Genomic DNA, 23,034 nt, shown 5'->3' with positions numbered 1-23,034 from the left:
TGAAATGAGAGCAGAGTTTATTAAAGACATAGAATGCAGATACAGAGCATCTGGGAGATTCAGAAGAGGAGAGGGAGTCTTGTTTTTTGTGGGAATGAGGATTTTTTTGAGGACAGTGGCCTGGTGTATGTGTCCTCTCAGGCATCCAGGAATTGGTCAAAACAGCATCCAGGAAGTGATCATAAATCACTTATGCCCTGGAGCCTGGGATCTCCGTGTCACGGTATCTGGAGTCAGTGGTCTTGGAAAACACATAATGACCCGACCTAGTCACTTCTTTGGAACTCAAAAGTAATCATGAACTTCTTGTCCTTGTCTGAGGAGGACATACATTATAAGTACTATAAGGCATGTGTAGGGTGGGGGTGCAAGTCCTAGCAAGAACAGAAGCAGGAAAAGGAGCAAAAAGCAGTCCTTTATGGGGTCCCTTCAGTTTCCCTGTCTCATCATCACATTGCTTCCAACTAATGTACAATTAGAACCACAGGCATAAATCAAACCCAGATTAACTTCGGCCACAGGCAGGGCTCCATAGGCAGGGCTGGGACTTCTGACTTTAATCACGAACGGATGCTCTGAAGTCTGAGTGTCTCTGTTTTGCGATGTCAACTTTGCACGGTGAGTGCAACTGTTACTAGGTTTCTTCATCCACTATCAGGTTTGCTTACTGGACTGTTATCTATTGTGCCAGTTGTTGTTAGAAGTTTTTTGGCAAAAGTAATTGCCTGATGATCTTGGTTAAATCCATTATTTCATGACCTGTCAAGGCATGTCTGTATTCTACCTAATTTTATCAGGACTTATACATTTATGACCTAGGAATCATCTATAAAGACATTTTCTTCATTTTCGACTTTTTTACCCTTAAGTGCAGTCTATATATCAAAGCGAGAAAAGTGCCTGATATCTTCTCTTTCTCTAGCCATTTTCATAATGTCCCTTGGACAGGGGCCCGCCATTGCCCAGTGCCTCTCGCCATGGATGTGAGACTTTTCTCCTGGAATCTGGTGAATTCCTAATCTCAGCCATGGACAGGGCAAAATACATTTCCCAGAAAGCCACGCGTCGACGACGGCGTCGCTGAGCCTGTGAAGGTAACGGGAGTTTCCTTTTGGGCACAAAGGGGCGTGGCGGTTATTTTGGTTGCTCCTGTTCCAGTTGCGTCTACGCAGGGTCGAGACGGTGATGGAACCGAGGAGTCGCTGGAGGAGGCGCTCCGCGCCGGGGCGGGATAGTGGCCTTCCACCCGGGTGTCCAGTCCACCCACAGAGTCCGATGGCGGCGGCCCGCCCAGGTACCCGGCTCAGGTAAACGCGCGGCCCTCGGGCCCTCCTCCCAGCCAGACTCTGAAGGCCCGAGCGCGGGGCGTCTGGTCGCGTCCCTGTCCCCAGTCCCATGGGTCCGGGCCAGGGAGGCGCTCGTCGGCGGGGACCCCATGTCTGAGCGCCGGCGTGACGGGGTGTGGGAGTGTGCTGCAGGTGAGGGGCCGGCTGGTGCATTACCCGAAAATCGCCTGGCAGGGGGTGTTGAATGCCTCTATGCCAGGTTCACGGTTTAGGTATATTTGTCCACCTGCTTCTTGTTGCTGATGGCTGGGCCTAGTAATCAGTCTTCCCATAAGTAGACAACAGCACCAGCAGTGCCAAGGGCCTAGTTTCTTCTCTGAGTTGGGGAAATTGGGAGGAGGGTGGGCATAGGATAGACATACGGGAGAATGGACTGCAGGTCTTCAAGAAAGTTGGTATTTGTGGTTTCAGTTTTCCCAATCATGACAGGTCAGTGTGACCTTCCAGGATGTGGCCGTGTACTTCTCCTGGGAAGAATCGGGTCTCCTTGCTAAGGCTCAGAGACGCCTGTACCATGATGTGATGCTGGAGAACGTGGCACTTGTGATCTCACTTGGTAAGGTCCCTAAACATACCCCTTACCCTTTATCCGTTGGCAAGTCAGCCCTTTTCACATCAGGACCCTGGGCACTGCCTCCTTTCCTAGTTCCCTGAATAGGTGCTGTGGTTGGTAGGGCTGGGATATGAACACTGTCCTCTCCTTCCTTGAGTAGACCCAACACCTCTTCCTTCTAGTCTCACAGGGATGATCCAGAATCAGGAAACTTGCAGTCATCAATTCCATCTTGCTTGCCTCTCCATCACCAGGTGAATTTTCCAGATCCAAGCCACCCTAGGTTCTACTTCGTTCCTCTAGTTAACATTTCTTCATTCTTGTGCCAGAAATTGCCATCACTGACTTGGTAATTACTTATGTGGACCATGGGCTATTCTTGCAAGTTCTTTTTGTAATATTTAGTTTTGCTACTTGTGCTCTACAATGTACTGCATTATTTTTGGCCAGTGAGGGCTGCTTATCTGGCCTGACTTTGAGTATTTGAATCATCTAGGTTCTGTGTAGTTGCTCATCAAGGAGGTGTGGGGGAAAGGTTCACAGGATGGAAAGGAATCTAACTGCTGCAAGATGAACTCGAACACAGCCTGGTCCAAAGAAACGGCACCTGGGGGAGGGGAAAGCATGGCATCAGGGCTGTGTACAAAGCATACCAGAGACCTGTTTGCTTGCTTTGGGCAGAAGCACCCATACCTCATTTTGGCCTGTCTTTACCCATTCTTCACACTTGGCCACCTTGTCAACTCTACTACTTGTCACTTCTGCTCTTACTCCTCACCTCTCGGGGATAATCCTCACCTGTCTGGACTCCACATCTCAACGCTTTTTCACCGTGGTCCATCTGCAGTCTTGTACAACATTGGCCTCTGTGTCACAAGCTATGCACATTCTCAGTCTTTGAACAATAGCAGCTCTGTTGCAGTTGGATTTTCACGGGCCTGGATACCACATTCCATGTAGCACTCATGTGTCACCAGCAGGCAAGGTCCTGCTGAAAGTTGTTTGTAGAGGAATAGGCTATAGACATTGCCTGTTCTCTTTGTGTCACCCCGTGATTTTGTCCTTCACTTTGTAAGGCCTCCCGCATTCTGTCGTCTTCAGTTGGCCAGCACTGCTAATCAGCCTCATCCTCAACCTGAACTCCACCACTTTCTCCTACTGTTAATCCTATGGACTCATTCCTGGGTTTGTCAGACATACATTTGTAATAATGCCATCTCGCTGCACAAGGTCAACATGTACTTCACCAGCGTTTCTCTGCTTTCAGGTGGTTGGCATGGAGCAGAGGATGAGGAAGGACCTTCTGAGCAGCATGTTTCAGATCAAGGGGGTTCACAGATCAGGCCTGTCAAGGCAGGTCTGTCTCCTCAGAAGGCCAACCCTTGTGAGATATGTGGCTTGATCTTGAATGACATTTTTCACTTGGCTGAGTACCAGGGAACACATCACAGGCAGAAATTATGCATATATGCAGCATGTGAGGAACTATTTTATTTCAGAGCAAACCTTTATCGGCACGAAAAGCAGATATTGGAGAGAAACCATTGAGAAGCAATGTAAGGAGAGCCTTATTTGTGAACAACTGCAAATTCTGTGTGTCAGGGAAGCCCTTCACCTTCAGGGAGGCTGGGAAGGACTTCCTGGATGACTCAGGATTTTATCAACAGGCCACACACACCAGGGAGAAGTCAAATAGTGGAATCAAGTTGAGGATGCCTCTCAAAGGAAAATACTCATTACAACAGGGAAGACCACAAAAACTTTAAGCTGCAAATGCACATTTGTTTAGTGCCAGACAGCCGCCCTGGAGAAAGATGTCATATTTGCAATGAATGCGTGAAATCCTTTAGCCAAGTCTTCTACCTCACACTACAGAAAAACCTTATTGGTGCAATGAATGTGAGAAATCATTTAGACATATACCCAGCCTCATTACACATCAGAAAGTTGACTGGAGAAAGGCCCTATGAGTGCAGCGAGTGTGGGAAATCTTTGGAGAAAAGCTCTTTTTCCTTTACCATCTGAGAGTTCACACTGGGAAAAGGCCTTATGAATGCAGCGAATGTGGGAAATCATTTCATCAAAATTTTGTGCTCCTTCAACATCAGAGGATTCACACTGGAGAAAAGCCTTATCAGTGCAGTGAATGTGAGAAATCCTTTAGTCAAAGCTCTACCCTCACCACACATCAGAAAATTCACACTGGAAAATAACCTTATAGTTTGAGGAATGTGTGCAGTTCTATACCTACAGTTTCAAGCTCCTAAAATACCAAAATGCATACACTGGAGAAAGACTTTATGAGTGCATTGTATGTGGGAAATCCCCTACTAAAAACGCCAGCCTCGGGGCACCTGGGTGGCTCAGTTGGTTAAGCATCTGACTTTGGCTCCTCATGATCTCCCAGTTTGTGGGTTTGAGCCTGAGCTGACAGCTCAGAGCCTGGAGCTGCTTTGGATTCTGTGTCTCCCTCGGTCTCTGCCCCTCCCCCACTTGTGCTCTCTCTCTCTCTCTCTCTCTCTCTCTCTTTCAAAAATAAACATTAAAAATAAATAAATAAAATACACAAAAAATAAAAATTCCAGCCTCATGAAACATAGGGGAGTTCACACCACATCAAGGTCTTACAAATGCAATGAATGTGAGAAAGCCAGAAGCCCAAGGCCTTTACTCTCTGCATACCACAAATTTCACATGGGTGAAAACACCTTTAATGTGCAAGCAAGTACAATTTTTTGTTCCATATATCAAAACTTGGGGTGATCCCTAATGACGGTGCCGCCTGAATCGAACCTCATCCAAACACAAAAATCCCAGGTATGTTGGAGCTGCATTGCACTTTTTAACCTGCCCATGGCCTTTCCAGATTTATGCCACGGGTGGTTTCTGCGGAAAAAGCCATTTCACCTCTACTACCTGGCAGGTGCCTATAGTATGCATCTTTCGCCCAATCCAGTGTGTTCAGGGAAGGGAACCTTGGTGTTTCCATTCACAGCAGGGATTACTGAGAAGTCTCAGCACTCACTCTTTTTTTCTCTCTTTGATAAGCTGTGCCTTGTACCTGACCCATTTTTGGCCTAGTGGACTCTGTTCTTAACTTGACAACATAGACTGACTGCCTTTTCTGGGGATATTATTGGTTTCATGTGACTTCTGTGATGGAGGTTCCCAGCCATCAAGTCACTGATACAGGAGTAACTTGCCTCCCAATGCTCTGGTTTGTATTATAATAGAGCCTTTATTGGTTAAGCTACCTTTAATCTTGGAGTTCTGTTCACTCTATGGGATGATTTGAAAAACAGCTGGGTTTTACAAACACAAAGAATAACCTGTTGTTGGGATCCCAAGCTTCGTGTGCCTCAGAGGTGACAGTATGATGGCAGAGAGTTGTTCTCCAGGTTTGCCCTTGTTTGCATTGCTGCCCAAGGCCTCCAATGAAAACCTTCAAGATCTCTGGGCCTAGTTTGTAGACTGAATGCCATAATATTTTCTGGGTTCAGAGGTACCTGAGGAGGGGGCAGTTCTCACAACTCCTGTGGTGCTTCTGAGAGCACCATGAAATTATTCACAGGGAATGTTGCCTTGGGCCCAGCACTGGTGAGGAAAACCTCCCAGGTCTTGCAGTGGAGTCGTGGGCCAAATTTTGATGTTCAAAATTCTGTAGGGTAGCATCATTGTAAGACTAGAAGGGTAACTATAATTGTCACAGAAACACTAGATTAAGGACGCCTAGCTGGCTCAGTCACAAGAGTGTGTGACTCTTGATCTCCAGGTTGTGAGTTTCAGCCCCACGATGGGTGTGGAGATTACTAAAACAAAAGAAAAAACATAAAAGAAACTTAAAACACACACACACACATTAATAGTAAGAGGAGGATACTAACAAAGTGCTTAGAATGTGTTTTTTAAAGGGGTTTCCACAATGTTCCAATCACTATAGCTGTGAAGTATTGGTAGATACAGAACTTCTCTGACCTGAACTGTGAATCTTCTATAGCATAAGGCACAGTGGGATAAAATAATCTAAAAGTTTTGTGGATTCTTGTAGCCTCTCTGGGATGTCCTCCAGGCCATTTCCGTGCAAAGAAAAATATGAGTACAGAGAGAAGGGATAGCTCTTCTTCAAGTTATGGGAACCTTAGGACCCAGCCAGGATTCCTACTGAATCTGGTGCTAAGTCTTCATTATTCACTTAATTTTTGGCCACTGAGGCAAGAAGCCCTTCCCAGGGCATGAGGAGAGAGATGATGAAGTCAATGTAAGGGATTCTTAAAATAGGACATTCAAATTTCTTTCGAATTATATTTTTAAAATGTTAATGAGGCATCAATGATAAAATATATTTTCAAAAAGTAATTTGATAAATTTTGACATTTATATATAAATAAATGAAACCATCATGTTTGTAATTAACCTATCCCTCACCCCCACACTTATCTTTAATGATGTCACTGTGCTCTGTAGTCAAATATTGATTTACCTTCCATTACAATATATTCATCTGCATTGTCTGAAACTTTATTATTAAAGTCATTAAGTGTTTGTTCTGTGGATTTGCCACTATTAGTTTACGCATTCATCTGTATGAATACGAGTTGTCTTCAGTTTTTGACTGTTGCAGGTAAAACTACAGAGGTTTGAATACAGATTTTCATATGGATAGGTTTCATTTTTCTTTTGTTAATACTTTGGAGTACATGTCTGAGTTACAGGGTTAGTGGATATATAACTTTTTAACGAACTCCATACTGTGATCTAAAATAGTTGTTTCCTTTTGTATTCCTAACAGGAGTGTTTGGAACTTCTAATTCTTCCATATCCTTGGCAGTAGTGGGTATGGTTAATCTTTTTAAAACCTTTAACCCTTTTAATAATTGTGTAGCAGTGTCCTACTGTGGTTTTAAACTGTATTTCTCAGATATTTTATGATGTTGAGCATTTTTTCATTTGTTGATTTGCCAGCTGTACGTCCCTTTTGGCAAAATGTCTTTTTTATACTTTCGCCAAGTTTTTAAGATATATATAAAAGAATGAAACAACAAAGGCTTATTCAGAACTTTATTCACTCTTTAGTGATGCGACATTTTTGCAATAAAAAGAATTGCTTTTAAATACCAGAAGAATATTTCCTAAATCATCTTCTGCTATACACAATACAGTGGCCACACACAGCATACACTTTAGAGTTTAATATGCATTAACATGTTCTCCATCACATAAGTCTAAATACCTAACAATAAAATAAATCAAGCCATCATTTGTAGTGTGTGCAGTTTCCCCAGTGTAAATATTCCCACCGTGGCCAAGTGAAAACCGCCAGTGTGATATCACTGTAGCTGGAGTTCCAAGGTGCCAGGAGTATGCTAGTCTATCTTTTTTTCCACCATAGCAATCCAGTGGCCACAAATAACCTCAAGAACACAGAAAATAAATGTAGTGGAGTGACTAGAAAGGTACAAGTTTTTATATATTTTTAAGCAGTTTCGTTTTGGTACAATTGCATAAAATAAGCTGCACATATTTCAAACGTATGTGTTCATGTACTTGGTTACAACTTAAACCAAAAGCTTCCTATTACCACCCCTCATTTCCCCCTGTTTTTATTTTAAAGAGGTGGCCACAGATATTTGAGAAAGACATTTCTGTTCATAAAGGTGGAATAAAAGGGAGAGACCTATCTTTCAAAGGGATATACCTTAAAGAGATGCAGAATTAACAAGTTTTCTAAGGTAAATGAGGAAAGGGAGGGGATTAGAAACACCCCATTGTCTTTCTTTCTTTTTTTTTTAATGTTTATTTTTGAGAGCGAGCAAGAAAGAGACAGAGCACGAGTTAGGGAGGAGCAGAGAGAGAGAGGAAGACACAGAATCTGAAGTAAGCAGGCTCCAGGCTCTGAGCTGTCAGCACAGAGCCCGATGTGGGGTTCAAACTCATCAACTGTGAAATCATGACCTGAGCTGAAGTCAGATGCTTAACTAACTAAGTCCATCAGGTGCCCCAAACACCTCATTTTCAAAAGAGAATTAAGCCTCTTATTTTTAATTTATATTTGTCTTTACATGACATACCTGTGAAGGAGCATGAAGCAAGCTGAGGGCAAAGTACAAGTTAGCACACACCCCCTCCCCAGGTGGGACATGAATGATATTCCTTGGACACTCCCAGCTGCCCCAAAACAGGAAAGGACAAAACAAACCAAACCAAACAAACAAACAAACAAAAACATGGATAAACTGATAAGAGTCTCCACCATTTTACCAGAAAAAGGCAATCCCATCGTAGCCTAAAGTCCAGGAACTTCCTACTGTCTTAATGTTAATGCCTTGCTAGAGAGAAAAACAACCTCAGCTTGACAAGAGCTAGGCTTCCAATAAGTCTTCAGCATGTGAAAGTCTCTTTGGAAACTCCCTCTTGACATTATCTACCCTCTGGACTTTATCTCCCCTGACTCCATAAAACACTCACCCCCACAACCCCAGTGCAGCTCTTCCTGCCCACGGGTCCTGTCCTCGTGCTTTAATAAAATCACCTTTTTGTACAAAAGACATCTTCAAGAATTCTTTCTCCAGACCTCATGAACCCCCCATCACTCTAAAACTTCATCACCTGGAAACACAAAAAGCGTAACTGTGTTTCCCTAGCACATTGTTCCACAGCCTGGAATCAAACATTTCAGATATCGAATGTGACGAGTATGTGGTGATGATACCAAAGCACAGCCTGGAGACCAAAGTGGACTGGGCACCCTGTGTGACAGATGTAGGCTTTAGGAGAGCCTAGATCCAGGTCTAGCCTGGGTCAACAGAAACAGATCAGAAAGAACTTTAATACAGGAAAAGAATTGTTTTATTTGAGCCACATTAGTATAGCTGCCTAGGAAACGTGATCTTCATGGGGAAAAAAGTGCTCCAGAGAATGAACAGTTTTTATAGGATTATATACTTTTTACATAAAGAGCCACAAATCAGTGTATCAGAGGTATGTTCTTGTAAAAGTTTAAAAAGATCATAGATTGGGGCGCCTGGGTGGCTCAGTCGTTTGGGCAGCCGACTTCAGCTCAGGTCATGATCTTGCGGTCTGTGAGTTCGAGCCCCGCGTCGGGCTCTGTGCTGACAGCTCAGAGCCTGGAGCCTGTTTCAGATTCTGTGTCTCCCTCTCTCTGGCCCTCCCCTGTTCATGCTCTGTCTCTCTCTGTCTCAAAAATAAACGTTAAAAAAAATTTTTTTTAAAAAGATCATAGATTAACACGTAGGCAGGAATAACAAGTTTCAATGTCCAGGAATGCAAGGAGTAGGAGCACTGATCAATACTGTAAGGGTGGGGAAAAAAATTGTAAGGGTGTACATTTAAGGCTATTCGTTTACAAAGCAGACATACAATTTATGCTTGATGGGCCATGAGTCAGGCTTTCAGTTCAAACAAACTTTAAGTATAATCGTACTGACTTAGAAAGAAATCTAAAATGGCTTCCCTTAGGGGTGCCTGGGTGGCTCAGTCAGATAAGCTTCTGACCAGCTCAGGTCATGATCTCTGGCTCTTGAGTTCGAGCCCCACATTAGGCTCTGTGCTGATAGCTCAGAGCCTGGAGCCTGCTTCGAATTCTCTGTCTCTGTCTGTCTCTGCTCGTCCTTTCTCTCTCTCTCTCAAAAATAAACATTGAAAAAGTTAAAAAATAAGTAAAATAAAATGGCTTCCCTTATATATCGGGCTTTTAGAATTTTTCTCTCATCATTTCTCCCTTTTGATCATATTCTTTCAACAGAAAGCATTGCTGATTATTTTGTCCCTCAATGCCAAGGTGGCTACTCATTTGCCCTAGATCCAACATGTGCCTCCATTCTAGGCCAATTTAGGTTACTTAGGAGTCTACATGGAGGTGTCAACAGTGCAGCCTTCAATATGAGGGTATATATTATTACCATTTGTTCAGTGAGGATCCAATTGTTGTGCAAACACTCTATGTGTGCTTTGTGGTTTTTCTCTTTACATTTTTAATAATATTTATAGCATAAATACAGAAATCATAACAAAAATCCAATCGATAATATTTGAAGCAACCAATGGGGAGTAGGTACAGAATTAGAAGGGCAAGAGAAGAATCCAAAAAATCTATTACAGATATTTTGATAATCTTGAATGAATTTAAATATGTTTGCCCCCTTTATCCACAGTTATTTGTGCTTTGTGATATGTTTGAGCTTTAAGATAAAATACATGCCTTTCAAGACTACATAGGCCTTTACCCCCTCTTCTCTAGCTCTGGGAACCAGAAATGTCTTTCTCAAGAACCCAGGAGCTGTCCCTTCAAGATGCAAAAGCATCAAGGGAGACAGCTCCCCTATTAGTTCCTGACAGTCCCCTGCCCCGGAGGGTGGGAGCCTCCTCTTCGTGGACACCTTGCTCCAACCCACAAAACTACCTCCCGTTACTAGGATGAGGTTTGTCTTTCCTCAATTCCTTTTCCAATAAGCTAACGCAGATAGTCACCTCAATGACCAAGTTAGAACAAACTCTATGACAAATACTGCTGTCAAGCTGTCTTACTTGAGGACTAGTTACTGTGTATCTGAAATATATGTACCTACTGGGCTGTATCTGTTGGCTCTAGAAGGAAGTGAGATTTATTTCCCCTGTCTTTGCAGTTTCATGGTGAATGATGGCAATTCATGGCACATTGCGCCATTGACTAACAGTGTTTTCTGTCTCTACTGTCTCTGTGGAGAGGATCTGTGGGTGGAAGAAGATTGTTTTGTGTCCCCAACAGTTACCATCACACAAGTGTGCAGCAACAAACCTCATCGTCTGTCTCATCACTATTTAGTGTACACATCATGGGTGAGGGGGATCAGCTGGACAGTGTCAGAGACTCCATAAGCCACACCTAGAACATACCAAATTTTAATGAAAATGCCCCAGCAACATCAACAAATAAGAATTTAAAAAGGTAAGCAGACCCTGAATGTTAAAAGACTTCTGAGACACAGCTACTGAAAACTGTAAGGATGTATATTGGATTCTGATTGCAATTAATCTGACTTAGAAACAAACACATTTTGGGGCACCCGGGTGGCTCAGTCAGTTAAGCATCTGATTTTGGCTCAGGTCATTATCTTGTGGTTCATGAGTTCAAGCCCCACGTCAGGCTGTGTGCTGACAGCTCAGAGCCTGGAGCCGGCTTCGGATTCTGTGTCTCCCTCTCTCTCTGCCCCTTCCCACTCATGCTCTGTCTCTCTCTCTCTCTCAAAAATAAAAACATTAAAAATTAAAAAAGAACACATTTTGAGATGACTGAACATTGATAAAACATATTTTTGTGGTAACTACTGGCTTATAAAGGAGACCTTACATTTTAAAAATGCATTCTGAAGAGATTATGCATTAAATGATAACAATGTCTGGAAAAATATGTAAACTAACCCACTTGTATACACAGGGATAGACAAAGCAAGAACAGCCATGAAATGATAAATAATGGTGGAAAATTGGAGAAGGGTTCACCTGGCTTCTAATATTGTCATTTCCTTCGTGAGTGTGTGTACACTTATATATTTTTTTAATGTAAGCTCTATGCTCAATGTGAGGCTCACAACCCTGAGATGAAGAGTCACATGCTCTAACAGCTGAATCATCCAGGAGCCCCTTGTAAATATTTGAAAATAACCATAACCAAAGATAGACGGTGTCACTGTATCAGTAATTTTATGTGTTGACAAGGATGAATTTTATTTTATTTTATTATTTTTTTTTATGTTTATATTTGAGAGAGGATAGAGCGCAAGCAGGGGAGGGGTAGAGAGAGCCAGAGAGAGAATCTGAAGCAGTCTCCAGGCTCTGAGCTGTCAGCACAGAGCCACGCAGGTCTGGAACTCACAGATTGAGAGATCACGACCTGAGCCGAAGACACTTAACCGACTGAGCCACCCAGGCCCCGCGAGAAGGATGAATTTTAAAAGGAAGGAGGATATTTTTGGTTTCAGGGTGTAAGCATGAATCAGAACATCAAAACCTACATGTTAAGTATGTGTAGTTTGGGTACCTGGGTGGCTCAATCGGTTGGTGTCTGACTCGTGATTTCAGCTCAGGTCATGATCCCAGGGTTGTGGGATCAAGCCCTGCATGCGGGTCCGCGCTCTGTGTGGAGCCTGCTTGGGATTCTTTCTCTTTCTCTCTCTCTCCCTCTGCCCTACTCCCCCGTTCTCATTCTCTTTCTCTCTCTAAAACAAAAACAAAACAAAAAAAGTTATGCACAGTTTAAGTCAATACACCTCCACTGTTTTAAAAATCAAATATAAAAACTACTGATTTCCTAGTCATTATATTACATTTTATTATTTTTATGTTCTTGGGTTAATTGCAGCATTCTATCAGTATGGTAGAAATAGAATACAACAGTAGGCTACTGGCAATTCTTCCCAGTTCCATTTTCCCAACTGCCTTTTCCACTGATGTTTTTAAATTGGTCATGCTGACAGTATTTACACCAGGAAAATTGACAAAATGAACACTACAAATCATGGCTTGATTTATTGTACTGTTGAATATCTACACCTAAAAATATGATGGAGAATATATTAATAAGGAGATAAAACTTAAAAGTATATGCTATATGTGGTCACTGCACTGTGTACAGCACAACATTTTGAAAATATTCTCCTGGTATTCAAAGACAGTATGGCTGACAGCAAACAAGTCACATCAATGAAAAATGAATGAGGTTCTTAACATAAGTTTTGGTTGTTTCACTCTTATCTGTTAACAAAAAGAGAAATAGCCAAAATTCACTTTTAAAAATAAGCAAAATTTGGGGTGGCTGGCTGGCTCAGTCAGTAGAGCATGCGACTCTTGATCTCAGGGTTGTGAGTTCAAGCCCCACATTGGGGGAAGAGAATACTTAAAACAAAATAAAATTTAAAAAATAAAAAATAAGCAAAAGAAATGAATAGATATTTTACCAAGGAAGACATACAGGTTGCAAATAAATGGGGAAAAAATGCTCAACATCATGGAACATCAGAGAAATGCAACTAAAACCACAGTGAGATACTGCTACACATTTATTTAAATGGGTGAAAATTTCAAAAGACTAACCATCCCCACTATTGGCAACGATATGGAGAAACTTAAATTCTCATACAGTGCTAATAGGAATATAAAACAGAACAACAATTTTATTTAAAAGTTTATTTACTTATTTTGAGCAAAAGAAGAGTGTGAGCAGGACTAGGGACAGAGAGGGAGTGAGAGAGAGAATACAAAGCAGCCTCCGTGGTGTCAGCCTGGAGCCCAACACAGGGCTCAATCTCACAAATCGTAAAATCATGACCCAAACCAAAACCAAAGGTCAGATGTTTAACTGACTGAGCCACCCAGGTGCCCTAAGAATAACCATTTTAGATCACAGTTTGATGCTTCCTAAAAAGTTATATATTTTCCAGCATTGGAACCCAAGATATTATCACAGCTAAATGAAACATGCATATGAAGAATTGTATTAAAATCTGTGTAGCAGTATTATTTGCAGTAGTCAAAAACTGGAAACAAATATTCATAAGCAAATTAACAAAATAATGGCATATCCACAGAACATATTTTTTCAGCAACATAAAAAGCATGAACTACTCATACAAGCATCATTAATGAGCCTCAAAATGAATACACTGCAACGAGGGTTCCCAGGGGAAAAGAGTAAACACTTTATGACTTCAGTCATATAAAATTTTAGAAAAAAAATAAACTTCTCTATTATAAAGGAAACTAAATCAACAGCTGACTGGAGAGCAGAGGAAAGGAGATTATAAAAGGTAAGGAGGTAATTATGGGGTGATGAATAGGTTCATTATCATGATTGTGATAAAGGCTTCAGGAGTTGAAATGAATATCAAATCTTACTAAGTTTTACAATTTAAATATTGTATTTTATTGCACATCATTTGTACCTTCTCAAAGCTTTAAACTACGATTCAAAATAAAAATCTGTAATTTCTTCCATTTTTGGAGAATCAAGCTTAACAACACTATACTGACTCCACCATTGGACTCTGCACGCCCTGGGAGGGACAACTTGCCTCAGTGGTGACAAATACTGGTGAGCAGTGAAGGCCATTTCCACCTGATTCAATAGGAATGCAGGCTGGTCACAAAGGCCACAGAGCTAAACTACAAGATCTCCCTCCTCCTCGTGCTCATCATCTACCTGTACAGCAGTGGGCTTGAGGTGAAAAGCCCAGATAGGCTACAGGAAACAACAAAACCTTTAGATTATTTTCTCTGACAAGCCGTCAGACACCCAAGATGCACAGTTCTGGAGGTCCTGAGAATTTGTGCACCTGCTCATCCTTCACAGCCACAGAGACTAAATACTGTGCACACCCTTTAAAAGAGGTACATTTCAACCAATTTGTTGCAGTCTCCTTCCTCCGCTTCATAGAAATCCAGTGTTTGTGTAACATGTATGATTGCCCCTATAATCTTACAACCAGTGACACTGGCCCGAGGAATTCAGGACATCGGGGCCTGTGGTTCCACTGTGGACTTGGGAACAGGCTCCCCTCGCCAGTACTAAGCAAGATGCAATACCTCGTGAGCAAGAGAAGAACTTCATGTGGCTCTGAAAACACTAAAGGTTGGCCTAACAACTGTTCCCTCCATAGGCTGACCTCTAACCCAGAGTATGCTGGACAAATTCAAACAGCATCCAATAATAAGTCAGACTTCCCGTGGCTCCCATTAGCAATGGTAGCCTCAAATCATTCTATGATGGTCCAGCTACATACCTTGCCTCAGATTTAGCCACTCAGAACCACGTGTGGGTCTCAGACACTCAAGGTCCTACACTGCTTTTGCCGCACTTGCTGTGCCCTCCGCAATTACAACTTTCCTCTGTCCATCCAGTCCTCATTCCGAGCCAGCCCCACTGACTACCCACCTCAGGCCTAGTGATTCTCACAGATGACCAGATTTGCCCCTCACCATACACCAGGCTGAAGGAAAACATCCCAGGTTCCATCAAAGTCAACACAAAATCTTGGTGAGTCCGTAAAGTGGAGAATAAGCACCTATTCCAGCCTGAGTGTTATTTGCCTCAGTTACCCCTTGCCTCCGCATCCATCTCATGTCCACTCTTCCCTTGGAAGCCTTGACCATCTGCCAGACTATCCTGTCTGATGCCTTCATGGTCACTTGTCTCCCTTATCTGTGGATATGAAACCCAACACCATCACCCCGGTACACAAGCAAAAGACCCAGTCCTTGGGCCCCCACCCTTCCCTTCTTCACCTCCTAATAGCATTGCCACCATAACCTGAAGTTGCCTTTCTTAAATGTGACCATAGCACACTCACCTTGGTCTTCACAATATCTCGTACATTTTAGATGTATCCAATCTGAATTCCTCCCCAGATTTCTCAACCTGTGTGTCCAGCTGCCCATTTTAGGGCTCCATTTCATGGTCTCTGATATAGCTTAGACTCTTAACAAGGTCAACACAGACCTCCTTATACCCCCGGTAAATATTACACCAGTTACCAAGTAGCTCGTCTCAAATGATACAACTTTCATCACAACTGCTGTTAAGACCCTTGTGTACCCTGGGGTCATCATGGATTACTCTGTTTCATTCCCTTGCCCTCCACATTAGAAAATCTACTTGCCCTTTAAAGTAGGCAACCAGTGGGGTGCCTGGGTGGTTCAGTCGGTTGAGTGTCCAACTTTGGCTCATGTCATGATCTTGCGGTTCGTGTGTTCGAGTCCCGTATTGGGCTCTGTGCTGACAGCTCAGAGCCTGGGGTCTGCTTTGGATTCTGTGTCTCCCCCTCTCTCTACCCTCCCCCTGAAAAATAAATAAGCATTTTAAAAACTTTTTTTTTTTATTTTAAATAGGGAGCCAGAGGGATGCCTGGGTGGCTCAGTCAATTGAGTGTCTGACTTTGGCTCAGGTCATGGTCTCACAATTTGTGAGATAGAACCCCACGTCAGGCTCTCTACTGTCAGCTCAGAGCCTCTTCAGATCCTGTGTCCCCCCCCCCCCTCTATGCCCCTCCCCTGCTTACACTCTGTCTCTTAAAAATAAATAAACAGTAGGGGCGCCTGGGTGGCGCAGTCGGTTAAGAGTCCGACTTCAGCCAGGTCACGATCTCGTGGTCCGTGAGTTCAAGCCCCACGTCAGGCTCTGGGCTGATGGCTCGGAGCCTGGAGCCTGTTTCCGATTCTGTGTCTCCCTCTCTCTCTGCCCCTCCCCCGTTCATGCTCTGTCTCTCTCTGTCCCAAAAATAAATAAAAAACGTTGAAAAAAAAATTAAAAAAATAAATAAATAAACAGTAAAAAAAAAAAAAAAAAAAAAGGCAGCCAGATTCCAACCACAACTCCTAAGTCACAACTCTGTCATTAACTTGCACCTGGACAGTGGTAGTAGCCTTAACCCTGATCTTCCTTCCTCCTCTCTCAAGTCCACAGACTGTTCTCTGCTCTGCACCCAGATGGAGTCTGTTATAACATCTTCATATCACTTCCTCATTCTGATCAGTTTTACCTCTAAGCATATACACATCCTGGTAGAGCTCCTAGGTTAACTTTCCACACTGGTTTACATTGGTCCCCAGTCATGGGAATACCACTATGTACAGCCTGCAATGGACTTAGAACCCTGGGCTGGGGGCTTCTCCAGTGTCCCCAGACTCGAGGACTGGAGGAATAGCATTAAGAGTCCCAGAAAATACCGGGGTGGGAAGCTACCAATATCGAGGGCCTGGGACAGCCTCCACTGATCTCTGTGAATTCCGTAAGAGCTGCTTCAGTCATGGGAACATGTGTGAAGAGGCAAGACTTTGAGAAATGGGTCCATGGCAGGGTTCGAGGAGTTCCTGCCTCTCTGTTCCCTTCCCTAACCCCAGAGCCAGCTGATTTTAGGCTGTCTCACTTCTCACTCAATGCTCAATGTTGCCTCTCACCAGCAGTGACTGATATGGGGAACAAAGGCAAAAGAAAAAAATTAAATTTCCTTACAACTCAGAGCCCACTGACAAGTCCCTGAGAGAGGCAGTGAAACCTTCCTCTACAAACTCAACTGCCTTGATGTTAATACTTTACTAGAGGTAAAAAGCAATCTTAGCTTAACATCATCCTGAACGTCCATGATCCTGTAAGTCTCCTTTAACATAAAAAATTCCTTTGGAAACTTCCTTTGTCTGTACCTTCCTAAGATGCATGTTAGCAATCATTTTCCAAGCATGAGGTCCTCTGATATATCCGTGAAGGGCCTAATGACTAAGGTGTTTGTTTGTTTGTTTGTTTTTCAAGTTTACTTCTTTCTGAGAGAGAGAGCTAGGGAGAGAGAGAGGGAGACAGAATCTGAAGCAGGCTCTGAGCTGTCAGTGCAAAGCCCAAAACGGAGCTAGAACGCAAGAGCCATGAGATCATGACCTGAGCTGAAGTTCGACTCTTAAACGACCGAGCCACCCAGGCGCCCCTCATGACTACGGTTTTATGAGGCAGCAATAAATGGTCCTGGAAACCTGGCTTCCAAATTCCTTACAGACTTCCGCTATCCCTGACCCCCTCCCAACTTGAAAGTATATAGTCAGTCACCCACCACAACCCAAGTGCAGCTCTTCCTGCCCACAGGTCCTGTCGCTGTACTTTAGTAAAACCACCTATTTGCACCAAAGCCTTCTCAGGAATTTTCCTGAACATTGGCTCTGAACCCACCCCAACATTTCCACATGAGTGACCTCAAGGAACTCCGCACCCTCCTCCAATCTGCTCTTCCTTTGAACTCCTTGGGGGAGTTAAAAAAAACTTTTTTTTTAACATTTATTTTTGAGAGACAGAACGAGACTCAGCAGGAGTGGGGTAGGGGCAGAGAGGCGGGGGGAGGGGGCGGAGACACAGAATCCAAAGCAGGTTCCAGGCTACGAGCTGTCAGCACGGAGCCAGACGCGGGACTCGAACTCACAGACCGCGAGATCATGACCTGAGCCAAAGTCGGGCGCTTAATCGACTGAGCCACCCAGGCACCCCAACCTTTGGGAAATGTTTAAATCCCAAACCGAGATTGTGTCCCTCCTTTGGCCAGAATTCTCCTTGGCGTCTAGAGTCCTCACATGAAGGGACAACCCGCCAGTGCCCCTGTGACCCCCGAGGGCAGAAGGCGAACCCCACATCCCGGATTCAACCCCCTTGAACGCCCTCTGCAGCCCTGCACCAGCCGGCCCCGCCCCAGCAGCCCACTCCCGTACCCCGTCACGCCGGCGCTCAGATACGGGGTCCCCACCCGCGAGCGCCTGCCCAGCCGGGACACCGGACCTGGGCCGCAGGGACCTGGGCCGCAGGGACCTAGGCCGCAGGGACCTGGGCCGCAGGGACGCGAGCAGGTGCCCGGCGCTGCTCGCCTGGAGGGTCGGGGGGGCGGGGCGGGGAGGGGGCGGGGGTCGCGCGTTTACCTCAGCCGGGTCCCTGCGCGCGGCCGCCGCCATCGGACTCTGTGGGCGGGGCGGACACCCGGGCGGGCGGTCCCGTTCCGGGCGGCGGCGTCGCTGAGCCACGGATCCCTGTCTGCTCGGCGGAGACAGCGCTTCTTCCTCCCGTCCCTTCTGGGTCCCGTCACCTCGGTCCCCGGCCGGCTCGGAGGGCCCTCAGCAGGAAGGCCCGTTCCCAGAGCAGCCAAACGACCGCCAAGCGGAGAACGCGGAAGTCCTCGCGCCTCACAGGAAACGCCTATTTTTCTGGGACTTCGTTAGTTACCTACACTGCAGCTCTGCGCTGAGCCTTCAGGGTGTCCTAGTGCCCTGGATCCACAGGCAGGGGCTGGGTTGGTTCCTAACTGAATTCTGGTGGAAAGGAGGAAATCCTCAGGCACTTGGAGAGGGTGACTACCGGTCCGAGAGCAGAGAGGCTTCGCACCTTACTAAAAGGGCTAGGTGAGATTTCCGGGGAGTACTGTCTGCAGCTAATCAACCAAGTGTTTGGAGACAGGATCTTGGATTCTAGAAGCTCAGCATGTTCCTAGTGACTAAAAATATTTCTAGATGCTTTACAAGTTCACGAATCCAGGGGCGCCCTGGGGTGGCTCAGTTGGTTGAGCATCCGATCTGACTCTTGATTTCAGATGAGGTCATAATCCCAGGGTCATGGGATCCAGCCCTGCGGGGGGGAGGGAGGGGGGCTCCGCGCTGAGCATGGAGCCTACTTAGGATTCTGTCTCGTCCTCTACCCCTGTCTCCTGCTAGCGCTCTAAAATTTAAAAAAAAAAAAAAAAAAAAAAGGCACAAATCCAAATGCTTATATTATCCCATAGAGTCATTCAAACACAAAATACATTCACTGGAAGCTGAATCTAAAGTAATCTAACCACACTCAAAATATGGTCACACATGGTAAGCCCCATGTCAGCACACCAAAATATAATTGAATTTCTTTGTTCAGCTTTCCTAGAGAAGGAATGCTTAGGTCAACCAATTAGTACTTGCCTGACCCACCCGTCACCTGACTGGGCTCCAAGACTTTTCTTTGCTCCATTTAAGGAATGTAACTCTGCCTTAACCAATCAGCAAAAACGCCTTGTATGATTTGTCTGTTCCTGCTCCCTTCTGTCTATACAAATCATTCATTGGTACAGATCTCAGAGCTACTTCCTATCTGCTAGATTGGATGCTGCCCAATTCATGAATTGCCAAGTAAAGGCAGTAAGATCTTTAAAATTTACTCAGTTGAATTTTGGTTTTTAATACCAATGAACAGTACCCACTGTAGCTCAATTGCATCACTCTGAAGCTTTAAAATCATTTTTTTTCAGTCATCTTTGTGTATATTTGGTCAGCAATAAGAGAAAAAATAATCCTCATAATGACATGGCAAGGAAGATGGGGGAAGGGGCATGTTGGGCCATGCTGAAGCAGGAGTATAAAAATGGACCTTCATAGTTCCCACAGAAAACATTTCTCCTGCCTTTAATCATATACAATTTATTGAGCAACACATATCTGTTGAATCTCTCTCTCTTTATATTCTTTTTAAATAAACTCTACTCCCCCAACATGGGGCTCAAAGACAGGACCTCAACATCAAGACTCTCATGCACTACTGACCCAGCCAGGTGCCCCTCTCTCATTTTATATTCTGACATATATTCCTTTAGGAATCCGATACCAATCTCAAAAGGAGAACCAGAAAAACCATGCTGTTTGATACAGAGCAGTGACTGCAGTGTTCAAAGGCAGAGCACAAACGCAAAGGTTGTTCTGAAAACTGAGATATTGGGAATATCTTAAATCCATGATTTCATCTCTTTGCTAGGAAATTACCATCATTTCTTTTGTGGTTGCAGAGGCTGATATCCATGGGAATTGATATTATCTCAGAAAAAAAGTTGTAAAATGCAACTTACAAACAGCTAATAACAGTATCTATGTAGTTATTCAAAAGTGGTGGCAAAAGGGCACCTGGGTGGCTCAGTAGGTTGAGTGTCCAACTCTTGATATCAGCTCAGGTCTTGATCTCAGGGTCATGAGTTCAAGCCCTGTGTTGGGCTCTGCACTGAGTGTGAAGCCTACTTTAAAAAGCATGGGTGTAATATCATAGATGGTGAAAAAAGGTAATACCTCAGAGAAGTTGCAGCAATGTCTGAGAACAGATAAGAGTTAAGCTGAGCACATGAATAAAATGGTCGTTCTTAATGTTTCATTCTCCAAAATGCGAATCTTTTTCATTCTTGAGAACGTTGAACAATACCAGCATGTAGGGAGAACCAAAGAGGACATTTACAGCAGCCAGAATCATCAAAAAATAAACTGAAGCTGAGGATCGGGTGATGAGTGTGATGTACGTTTGCTACTTGTAACAATGTACCATTCTGATGGTAGATATTGATAATGGAGGAGACTATGCATGTGTAGGTGAAGAGATATAGGGAAAAATCTCAGTACTTTCTGCTTAATTTGCTGTGAACCTAAACTGCTCAAAAAAAAAAAAAGTCTATTTTTAAAATGCAGAGGGATTTTGTGGGCGCCTGGGTGGCTCAGTCGGTTGAGCATCAGACTCTTGATTTTGGCTCAAGTTGTGAATGATCTCGCATTTCATGAGTTTGAGCCCCACATCGGGCTCTGCACTGACAGTGTGGAGCCTGCTTGGGATCCTCTCTCTCCCCCTCTCTCTCTGCCCTTCTCTCTCTCTCTCTTTCTCTCTCTCTCTCTCCCCCCCCCTCTGCCCTTCTCTCTCTCTCTCTCTCTCTCTCTCTCTCTCTCTCTCTCTCTCTCACACACACACACACACACACACACACACACACACACACAAAATAAGTAAACTTAAAATGCAGAGGAATTTAAACATGTATCTACTTTTGGGGCCACCTGGGTGGCTCAGTTGGTTGAGCTTTCAACTTCAGCTCAGGTCATGATCTTGTGGTTTGTGAGTTCAGGCCTCATATCGGGTTAGCTGCTGTCAGCTTGTCAGTGAAGAGCCTGCTTGGGATCCTTGGTCCCCCTCTTCCAGCCCCTCCCCCACTTGCACTCTCCCAAAAATAAATAAATATTTTAAAATAATAATAATAAACATGTATCTATTTTTTATAAACAAGGCAGGAAATAAGTAAAAAGTTGTTGACATATCTTCATATAGGGAGGAGACATCAATCATCAGGAAGCAACAATTACCTGAATTTTATGTTATTATTTTGACATTTCAACAAATGTAAACATTTTACCTAATTATAAAACGGTAATCAAAAACATTAAAACAAAAGCAATCTTTTTAAAAATATTCTGAATACTTGGAAAATTAGTGACATTTTCACATCAAGAGAGATTTGTTTATTAGATTTAAAAAGATAAACTACAGACTCTACATCATTAGTCGATTATATCTTAAAGAAAAATACCTGAAAATATTCAAACTGTTTTCCATTATATTATTAGTAAATTAATGGCATTGACATTTTTTAAAACAAAATGTTTATTTATTTTTGAAAGAGAAAGAGACACAGAATGCAAGCGGGGGAGGGACAGAGAGAAAGGCACAGAATCTGAAACAGCTTCCAGGCTCTGAGCTGTCAGCACAGAGCCCAATGCGGGGTCCTAATCCATGACCTGTAAGATCATGACCTAAGCTGAAGTTTGATGCTTAACTGACTGAGCCATCCAGGCACCCATGGCATTGCTAATTTCAAGTATGAATGTTATTGAGAACCAAAGTTTTCATCCCAAGAGAAAAAAATGCAAAAATAAGATCAAATAATTAAAATTGTGTAATTCTAAATCCAACTAGAAAAATCATTATTACTATTCTCATGAGATTCATTAAAACGAGAAGTTTTTTGAAACAGTTCTTGGTTGTTTACATTACATTAAATAAATAATTAAAAATTTTAAAAGTAAAACACATTAAATTTGGAGGGGAAGAAAATAGTAAGTCTTAATAAACCAAAAATTTAACCATGGAAAAGAAAATCAGGTGTATGGAACATCCTAATGGCATTGGTCAATTCGTATTTCATGATCATAAATTAGATTCAGTTAAAGATGGTTTGAGGAGAATGAATTCAGGAGTTAAGTTACATAGAAAATGAGCAAATGAGGCACCTGGGTGGCTCAGTTGGTTGAGTGACTGACTTTGGCTCAGGTCATGATCTCGCAGTTTTTGAGTTCAAGCCCCGCATCGGGCTCTGTGCTGACAGCCTGCTTCGGATTCTGTGTCTCCCTATCTCTCTGCCCCTCTCCTGCTCACACTCTGGGTCTGTCTCTCAATAATAAATAAATGTTTAAAAAAAAGTTTTTTAAAGAAAAGAAAATGAGCAAATGAGTATAAGGAGATTTCCCAGCACATTTGAATAGGAGAGAAAATATTTCTGGAGAAATACACGAATTAAAAAGAGTGCTCTCAGTCTGTTATACAGCAGGTGATTCAGAGAAGCAAATATGCTAAGCAATGTACATGTATGGCCTAGTTAAAATAAGGGAAGGAGGGAAGAAGGGAGAGAGAAGACAAGAAAGAAGAGAGCAGAGAGTAAGTTCTGTGAGGTCTCTTATAACAACATTAATCCCATCATGAGGGCTTCATATACTCTCAACCTCATTTCAACTCTATTTCCCAAAGGCCCCACCTTCAAATCCCATCACACTGAGGAACAGGGCTTCAACATATGA

General features: G+C 43.4%; 1 long non-coding RNA gene across 2 annotated transcripts; it reads right to left on the bottom strand.

Moving 5' to 3' along the window:
- LOC122234222 lies at positions 1–20,711 on the bottom strand. 2 transcript variants are annotated; one of them, XR_006212014.1, is made up of 2 exons: positions 20,494–20,711; positions 1–2,506 (listed from the first exon to the last, which is right to left on the bottom strand). It is a non-coding gene; the product is annotated as an uncharacterized LOC122234222 (long non-coding RNA). The 2 variants fall into 2 exon arrangements; XR_006212015.1 differs by lacking the exon at positions 20,494–20,711 and adding an exon at positions 2,698–2,880.
- Positions 20,712–23,034: the final 2,323 nt, after the last annotated feature.

Source organism: Panthera tigris, chromosome E2, assembly GCF_018350195.1.
Source record: "Panthera tigris isolate Pti1 chromosome E2, P.tigris_Pti1_mat1.1, whole genome shotgun sequence".
Classification (NCBI taxonomy): Eukaryota; Metazoa; Chordata; class Mammalia; order Carnivora; family Felidae; genus Panthera; species Panthera tigris.
This window is presented reverse-complemented; position numbering and strand designations above follow the sequence as displayed.